The following is a 10,188-nucleotide window of genomic DNA, read 5'->3' as shown; positions in this document are numbered from 1 at the left end:
TATTAATACTAACCATAATTTACCATTGAAAAGTAAGTATCAACAGGGCACGCTGGGGAAAATGACAACTAAAGAAAGTAGAAAGAGACTTAGCTCTCTTCTTTTCATACAAATTTAATAGTCATTTTTTATTAAGTCAAAATGAAGCGGGGCAGCTAGGTGGCGCAGTGTATAGAGTACCAGCCCTGGAGTCAGGAGGCCCTGAGTTCAAATCCATCCTCAGACACTTGACACTTACTAGCTGTGTGACCCTGGGCAAGTTACTTAACCCCACTGCCTAGCAAAAAAGACAAAACAAACAAACAAACAAAATGAGGCAAGAAAATATCAGTAAAAGAATTTTATCACAAACACCAGAACCCTGAAGCTCATAACAGTTTGGCTTTTTTTTTGCTTTTTGCTAGGCAATTAGGGTTAAGTGACTTGCCCAGGGTCACACAACTAGTACGTGTTGTGTGTCTGAGACTAAATTTGAACTCAGGTCCTCCTGACTTCAAGGCCGGATCTCTATCCACTGTGCCACCTAGCTGCCCCCATAACAGTTTTTAATCAAGATCTCAACATACTCAACACAGGTTTTATTTCAGGTTACCAGACATGATTTGACAGTGTAGTCATTATTTCTCAATCCTTTTCATTTCCAAAAATCTGTGTCAACTAGTCATGAAGATAAAGGTCATCGTTGCAGCAAATCTTCTGACCAATCTACAGAAGGAAATACCAAAGTAACCCAAAGCTTTAGAGAGCTGATAAGAAGCACAGACGGACAAAGTTTTCTTCACTATGAAGCAAATTGACAGACAGTTTAAGTGTTCAGGAGAGTCAAATCTGAACACCAACAAAAATAAAATGGAGGCAGTGCTGTAATGGAGCACCGAAAGTACTGACCAGGGAGATAGGATGCCTGGGTTACCTTCCCAACTTTCACACAAAGCACACCAGCTGTGTCATCTGTAAAAAAGAAGCTGGTTGGACTACATGATCTCTAAGGTGCTTCTCAGCTCCAAGTTTCGTTGTAAAAGCTATCCAATGCTACTAATTTCAAAAGAAGGAACAATTCAACTTTGTTTTTATCTGTCCCCTCTTTACAAATGCCTAGGTACTCCTTAAGGATCAGAATGAAATTAATTTCACTTGATTCAAAACAGTAAATTTTGCTGCCCCTGATGGGTATAAATGAAAACCCACCACAGTGAAAAATCTCAGTATTTAAGGCAAATCATCTCTATTCTTCCACCATAGTAAGAACATATAAAGGGAATGGGGGGAAAAAAGCAAATAAACCATCAAGAAGGAACTCATCAGAAGGAGAAACCCTCTGACAGTCTCTAGGCCCTATTCCTAAATCTGAAACTTAGTCCTCACTACCTATTACAGAGCAAGCAGTATCTAGCTCCTAGGCCACTGGGATCTCAATGATTTTCAGCAACAGGAAGAAAATAATTTCCAAATGAGCTGAATACAATATGGATATGTTTGTTAATTTTTCCTACCTTTTGCTTTCTTTCACCATTAGCTATATGTTCAGATTATTAAATTCTGAAAAGATGTCAAGACTATATTAAAAAAAAGTTGGCAAATAAACTTAAGGCAAAAAATGTAACATGACTGGCCACATATATTATAGAAAATAACGTAACTGACCAGACAAGGAGCCTTGATGATAGGATGATCTGAGTTCAAGTCTTACCTCTGGCAGATACTGTCTGTGGGATTCTGGGCAAGCACCTTAACTTCTCAGTACTTCAGACAATTCCTGAAAACTATATGTTGTAGAGAAGGTCCCAACCTTCACTGGTAGAGGAAATTTCCTCACTTGGGAGCTAATTATGCTGATGAAATTACCAATCCAGTCCTAGTCCTATATAGTACAATATTATAATATTGTTCAAAGTGAAACAAAGTCATTTTTGTAATTTAAAATAGAGATCTGTCATAATTTTTGTGGTTCTTTGGGAAGTAACTCCCTTCTTATTTCCTAATAAAGCTGCTACTTCATTCAGTGACAGGAAAGCAGACTGAAGATTACATCCCAGGGATTTTTATTTCTTTCCTGCTTTCTAAAATTGTGACTAATTCACCATTTAAGTGATTAGATGCTTTCTCCTCAAACCTATCTCCTTGGAATTCTTAGCCCCTTTGAAAATTCAGTTTAATGGATGTAACAAAATGATGAAGATCAAGCATGACTTGAAGAGATATGAGAAGTTACCCCTTTTATGGAGGTGGGAGGGCCACAGGGGCTACACAGTGCACATGTTTTCAGACTTTTTCAATGTATGGATGAATTGTGCCGATTTTTTTCTCTCTTAAAAATACCACTTGTTATATGGGATGGTTTTCTGGGAAGGGGAAAGTGAGGAGGAAGGGAAAGGACACTGGGGATAACCATGATGATGTAAGTGACAGAACGACATCCAATAAATTTTTAAAAATTAAAAAAGCATAACTTAAGTGTCACCTCCTATACAAGGCCTTTCCTGACAACCATCTCCACAACCCTCCAAATCACTGAATTTGTATTTATCTGTTGTTAGATTTTCCGTCAATAAAATATAAGCTTCCTGAGGTCAAGAACCATTTCAGGTTGGGGCTTTTTTGGTTTTTGAACCCACAGTGCCTAGTAAATAGGTAGATGCTTAATCTAAGTTCAGTTACTCCTTACTCCTAAAGTTGTCTAATTCATTTTATATAAGCAAATTCAAGAATGAAAGAACTGACTGGCTAGACTAATGATCTGAAAGGAAATTTTAAAATAAAGCCTTTTAGATGCCTCGTACTCTCTTCCCAATAACCTGGCTACAGACATACTGACTACTTGCCAACTGGCATTCTAGTAATTCCTTTTCTAGAAAAGAAATTTAAAGATGGTATATGAAATCAATAGACTGTCTAAAGTTAGACAAGTCTGATTATCTGCCATCTGAGTTTCTCAATTTCGGGTTTGAATAAAGTTGTTTTACCTCAGAAACTATTACCAGAAAGCTAACCTCCCTCCCTTCAACTTCAACCTTCAAATTCCAGTCCACCTAGAACATCAAATTCAGAACCAGCACCAGACTTGTAAGCGATGGATTTCAGGACCACTTCAATATTTCAAGCAATCTGTGGTCTTTTTGATGTAGGCATTCTTTCTTTTGTTGCAGATCAAAATCTATCCATTTCTTCTCATTCTGAGTGATTATTTTCTATTTTCCATAGATGTTCTACAAAACATCTACCCAATATACTGAAGGCATTCCTCTATATTTTTTAAGTTTCCTGGTGATACCATTACACTCAGGCTGTCCCATCTATTTTCCCTTTTTCTTAGGGATATGGGGACCGGCCCATATTTCCCAATCATTCTCTTCATTAATGATATCCCTTTATATCACTTCTTGCTCAAAAGTCAATTACTCTTTCAGTCACCTGCAACTTTTAGTCTTTGGAGACTGTGATATTCCAAATTTTTGTAACCATTCATTTAGGACCAGATGAACCAATTAGTATTTTTTTTTTATTTAAGGCAATTGGGGTTAAGTGATTTGCCCAGGGTCACACAGTTAGTGTCAAGTGTTTGGTCTGAGGTCGGATTTGAACTCAGGTCCTCCTGACTTCAGGGCCGGTGCTCTATCCACTGTTACCACCTAGCTGCTCCCCAATTAGTATTTTTTAAAATATGGATTTTCATGTCAAGGAGAAACCACGCATTATGAAAAAGAGTACACAATTTCCCAAATGCATTCTAGTCCTCAGTCTTCCTCTCATTCAATGCTAGGTCCAACTTACTATCCCATCAGCTGTGCCCAATCTAGATATCCATACCAACATATTAATTCAACGAAAAAGCATGATTCTTCAAGTTCTAATTAAAAGGATAAGGTACCATTCAGCTAGAAACTTGCACAGAGGAATCAGAAAGTTGTTCCTCATAGCTATAAAATATTCCTTAAACATTTATTAGAACCTAGGCTTTCACAAAAAATCCCTGGAAGTCTTAGAATTTGACTACAGAAGACAGAGTACTTTAAAGGGGTCAGAGAGGAGAGTTCACCTATTCAAGTTGTAAAAGGTGCTAAACAGGTGTTTAGAGTCCAGTTTGAGAAAAGTTTAAGTCTAATATATAACATTAATCTATTTATTAAAACTTCATCTTTGTTCCATAGAAGATTAGTGTAAAAGCATCTGAGAAGTGCTATTTACTTGGTTCTGTTATAGTTTTATTTATCTGTCAATGTCTTATCTTCAGCATTTAGGCCATGGACTTTTTCATGGCTCAGTTCTCACTTGATATTACCATATATTTCATACACTAGATGCTTAGTAAATGTTTACTGATGATGATAAGTGTTTCCATGATGTAAATGATACCGCCCACAAAAGGTCTGCAGCCAGGGCAAAAGAATCTTGGTTTAATCAAGCCAAATTTAAGACCAATCTTTGTTAAAATCCTTAGTTAGGGTCTACTTTAATTTTCTGGGTACAAAGGGATTCCAAAATGAACTAACCAGTCCTGGCCAAGCCATTTCAGTTTCCCAGCAACTTGCCTGTGGATTTAACTGGCCTCTATCCACTCAGCCACTGAATGTTATTACTCGAGTCATTGGTTCCAATTCCCTCGCTTTATAAATTGGTGAACTGAGGTCTACTAAGTAATAAGTGATTTTTCCAAGGGCACACAGGTAAGTTAGTAGCAGAATCAAGACTCAAACTTTTGTTATAATTCCCAGTCCTATGCACTTTCTGCAACATTATAGTGACTCAAAAAAGTATTCTGCCAACTGGGAAAGGATGAGAAGCCACTCAAGTTTTCCACATTGCAGAGAATAGCTGACATTTTCCTAGAGTGAACAACTCTAGGGCAGAAAGAAGGGAGATATTGTTTTCTGTATCCCAGAGAAAAAGAGAGCCCCAAATTCTCTAAGAAAATCTATCAGGGCATATGACAGGTCACAAGTGAAATTATGAGAAACTTTCACTAGATATATAATTAGATTTCTCTAACTAAGTTTAAAAATTCTGCAACCACAAAACTGGATGGTCAGACATGGAAGATTTTAAACTCTGGAAGAAGAAAGGGGTAATGTGGCACCACAACAGTCATGAGTGGACTTTCAAAACCAGAGAGAAACTGGTTTTGGATTCAAGACAATCTGGATTCAGGTCTGCCTCTCAAGTATAGTGGCTGTATGACCCTGAGCTACCCTGCCACTCTCTTCTAAGAACCTTTATCTGCTCTTTCTACAGTATCCTCACAAACAGCCAGGTCACACAGTGGCTAGAACTCAGAACCTGGGGTGTCAGGGAAGACCCGAGTTCAAATCCTGTCTCGAACACTTGATAACCGTGTAACTGTAAGTCACTCAACCTGGTTCAGCTTTAATTTCCTCATCTTATAAGATGAAGGTGATAATAACAATAACAAAAATAGCACCTGCTTTCCAAGGTTGTCCTTAAAGTGCTGGATAAATATTGGCTATTATTAACCTTTCAGTGCCCCAAACAATTCACTAACAGTAAGCTAAAGAAATTTTGATCTGCAATGTGTCACTACAAATTCATTTTTCTCTCCCAAGGAAGGATCATAGATCCTGTAACTAAAGAAATTACTACCTTAAAAATTTTTCTACGTGCCAAGATGTTTCTGATTATATTACTTCAAAGTCCACAGAAAATGTGGTTCAGAGAACTGGGAGAGAAAAAAAGTATAATTATTAGGCTCTGGTTGTCTCAAACTGCAAAGTATATATAAGATACGACTCTAATGAAGGTAGATTTCAATACAATAAAGATTGAACAATACGAGCTGTAGAAAAATGGAACTGATTACCTCATAAGGTGGTAAGCTACCCATCACTATAGATGTTTAAGCACAGACTGAATAATCAACTGTCAGTGTGGCGGACAGAGCACAGAAGAACTTGAAGTCAGAAAGGGCTGCATTTAAATCCCACCTCAGAAACGTATTAGCTATGCAAATCACTTAACCCTTGTGAGCTTCAGTTTCCTCAGCTGTAAAGAAGGGATAATAGCAGCACTTTTCTCATGGGTTGTTGTGAGGACCCAATAAGGTAATATATAAACTCCTTTGCAAACCTTAAAGGGTTATATAAATGTGAGCAACTATTATTAAGCTGTAGATTCCCACAATGGTAATAGGCTGGATTAAATGACCTTTAAGGTTCCTTTCCAATTCTAAGATTCTACGATGCTATCATTTTCATAACCTCTATTTTAAAAGGTTTCAGTGAAAAATAGGGACATCCTAACTTACCCAGAGGTGACAAGTCCCAAAGCCCACAAATATAGGTCCACTACACATTTCCATCCTCTCTCTTCTCTCCTCCCTCTCCTTCCTTCCCCCTCCCATCTTTCCCTTCTCCTCCCTCTTTCCCAATGTCCATCGTTTAATGTGAATATGCCACAGTATACCCCTTCAGTCTTACCCCTCTTTTAAAGACTGCAAACTATAATGAGTACAGACTTCACACTTAACTGCAGATCTTTGCCCTTTATTTTCTATTGCAACCCTGGTATTCTCTAAAAAGCTTCCCTGGTTTCCTTTAAATCTTAGCGAAAGTTCCACCTTCTGCAAGAAGCCTTTCCCAGTCCTCCTTAATCAAGGGCCTTCTCTCCAGTATATAGCTCGTTTGTACATTGTCCTTTGCATAATCTCTCCCATTAGATTATAAACTCTTAGAGAGCAGGGACCTTTTTTTGCTTTTCTTTGCATCCCCAGTGCCTGACACATAGTACTTGCTTAATAAATGCTTGATGATTGACTTAACTAATGCATTGTATCCTCTAGTGTGAATACGGCAGGATATTCAGAAAGCCAGCAAAGATGGGAGAACTAACCTAGTATAAAAACAATGGATGCCTCAAATGCCCCAGTTCTCAGCCCCATGTGACTTGAGGCTTCTGCACCAAATAGTCTGCTTTGAAAAGGGCATGAATTCTGTGCTATTCAATAGGAGACAACCTTCAAGGGGTAGAAAACCAAACAAACAATCAGCACAATCCACAACAAGTAATACCTCTATACACCAAAATTTACTAGGAGATCCTTATCCTCTTGGATGGAGGGAGGGAGGGTAATCAAGAAACATTTTGTAAGAAGTGATGACTTTGGTTCTTTTAGCACTCCTCCCTCCCTCTCCAAAATTCCTCAACATTTGTTTTGTAAAAAGAGGAAGGATTTATTGTATGGTATTACCAACCCCTGGCCCACAGTAGGTTGTTTAATAAATGTTAAATGACTCATTCAAGGTTTTTGGAGATATCTTTATTATTTGTACTCAACCATTTATGCTTACTGGACACATTTCTACAGGACCTTTATCCAATTCACCAATATTCCCTGAAGTCTTTAGATTATCTGTGTCAAGGTCACATATACAAGTCATCTTAATGAATAGCTGGCATTTTGTTTTTTCCCCAAAGGAGCAGTGGAAAGATGAATGAAACTAAGGATTGTATCTCAATATGATTTGAGGCACATATTTTGCTTTCCATTTGATATGGTGAAAAGAAATGGGACCTGACCCTTAGTTCAATGAGGAAATCAACAACTGTTTAAAAAATACCTTCTAAAAATAAAACTTCTAATGAAATTTCAAATACACTATACTGATGATTACATTATACTCCACTATCTGATTATATAGTGATCGAAGAATTACACCAAAACATCAGTTAATACATGAGAAGTCATCCTACTCACATAAAACTGTCATAAGACACTAAGTGGCCTTACTATCCCAGGAAACTCCAGGAACAGTAACAAAATGCTGGGGTTCAATTTCTTCTAATTCACACAGACATCTAGCCACAGAAATAATAAGACAGTTAGAAAATTGTGCCCAAGGACTAAATTCTACCCCATGGTAGAAAAGCTTACAGTGCCTCCTTATAGAACTCCCATGATGATGCTAACTACTAAGTAAAAGTTTGGAAACTGAGAAGGACAAACATCAGCAAGCAAAAAGTAGAACTTTAAAATGACAAAACTGAATTTTCTAACTAGTAACAGATGATTCTATTTACAATTACATTGGATTTTAAAATTAAAACTAAAGTCTTCCCTCCCCTTAATTCCCAGATCTATCTGCCTCAAGGGATAGAATATCGGGTGGGCAGTGTAGCTCTTGGTTATCACAGTGGGCCACTAGCATGTCTCCGGAAATGAAGGGTTTGTTGTTCCTGGCCCAGGCTCCTAAATTCACTCACAAAGTTGAAACCTTACTCTCTGGCTCCGATGTGTTAGATGCAGGAAGGTGGGGTAGAAGCTCAGTTACAGCTGGCCCTCTGGGAACTCATGGAGAATGGAGGCCAGGCAAAGCCAAGCTGATCCACATGCCCTCAAAAAACACATGGGGCAAAATGGCAGCTCCAGTCCCAAAACAGCTTCTAAAGGTGGGTAACTGTCTCAACACTACTACACAAGCTACTCTAGAAAACCAACTTGCAGAAAGCTGCCAGTTCCCTCATCTCAGAACACCTAAGAATCTAGCCTTAACAAGAAGTAAAATTATAGTATTCTATAACTTGATATGTCTTCAAGAGGTCTGTTAGGTTGGCATTTCATTATGTTTTTCATATCATGGCATGATAAATTCAATAGATGATCAGGGAATCACACACCTATTGATCAAAATAAGTACAGGCAGGAGAGGCCCTTAAAAAGAGTGCCCACGGCTGTGATGAAGGGAGAAATTAAGGGAAAAGAGAAAAAGAGGACTAAAAAGAGGAAGAAGCTAATAGGAGCCTTACTTATCTATGCTTCTTTACTGCACCTCAGCCAGAAACTGGAATGGTCACAGTCTTGATCTCATAATCACCCACAAGTATTCTATTTTTATGATCAAGAACTCTGAAATCCTTTATCTCATCATAACCTATTATCTCTCTATGCCTCATTCCTCCAAAACCTACTGTTCATCCAAAAAAATATTTCTCATTTCTCCACCCCCTCATTATTTTCCTAGGCCATCACTGGTCTCCACTACCTTGAATGGACTCTCTGTCCCTTATGCCTAGAAATGTACTTCCTTCTCACCTTTGCTTCTTAAAAACCCTAGGTTCCTTCAAAACTCAAATCAAGTGCTACCTTCTACATGAAACCTTCTCAATCACCTCAACTGCTAGTATCTTTCCTCCTCTCCCCAAATTACCTTGTATTTATTTTATATATGCTAAATTATATTTATGTCATCTCTTCCAATAGAATGTAAGTTCCTTAAGGGCAGGGACTATTTCATTTTTATCTTTGTATCACCAGCACCTAGCACATAAAAGGCATTTAATTATTTGATCAATTATGAAGAGCAGGAGCTATGGTCAGATTTGAGGAAAAAATTCAGTTTAATGCAAAATATGAAGGAGAATTCATCAAGACACACTAATATATCTCAATATATCAGGCTGAACAATTATATACTAAGTCTCTCCATAATTCCACCATATGCTGCATATAAACCCAGTAAAAAATAGCCAACTATCTTCTTCCTAAATATGTCCTGTTTAAGGGTTCCTACAACCTCCCTCGTTAACTATTCCAACCTATTATATCTTAAATAATCCTAATGTCTAACCTAAATCCAGAGGCAATTTTAGCCCATTTCCTTGGAGACTACAAGTTCTACTTTCTCTTAAAAAAAAAAAAAAAAGTAGGAATCAACAAGGTTTGGTTAAAGGGCTAAAAGCATTCTTGTTCAAGCAACCTAATCAGAGGTAGCCTATACAACAGTTACTCAAACAGAATCAAAATCTATGGAATTCTAGCTAGTGACCAATCAGCCAGCCTGAAGAAAAGTAAAGAAATGGGTTGGGAAGATAGTACTATCCATTGCTTCCATGGTCTTCTCAGTTACTGCTTGCCAAATGTTACAGAAGCTTCCATAGTTACCAAGTTTCCTCAGGATTTAGGATTTAGCCGTTCAACCCCTTAAAAGCATTAAATCATGTGGTGTTGACTGAATTTCAGACTCCACTAAGGTCTAAGGAATACTGAGATGGAAACTTCTAATAAGCTAACAGGTGAAAAAGACTAGAATAATGATAAGAATTAGAGAATTCTTTTTTTGGGATGCAGGCAGGAGTGGGAAGCAAAGGATCAGGATATTATTGAGACAGCACTAGGAAACAGATCTTAGAAAGATGAAACACACACACACACACACACACACACACACACACACACACACA

General features: G+C 37.8%; 1 protein-coding gene across 2 annotated transcripts in view; it reads right to left on the bottom strand.

Moving 5' to 3' along the window:
* The window catches only part of LOC114049723 (transcriptional repressor p66-beta), a 104,141-nt gene that overhangs the window by 90,322 nt on the left and 3,631 nt on the right, over positions 1-10,188 (bottom strand). The gene's annotated exons all lie outside the window — the stretch shown is intronic.

The sequence above is a fragment of the Vombatus ursinus genome, unplaced genomic scaffold (genome assembly GCF_900497805.2).
Source record: "Vombatus ursinus unplaced genomic scaffold, bare-nosed wombat genome assembly UNPS02014798.1, whole genome shotgun sequence".
Taxonomy (NCBI): Eukaryota; Metazoa; Chordata; class Mammalia; order Diprotodontia; family Vombatidae; genus Vombatus; species Vombatus ursinus.
This window is presented reverse-complemented; position numbering and strand designations above follow the sequence as displayed.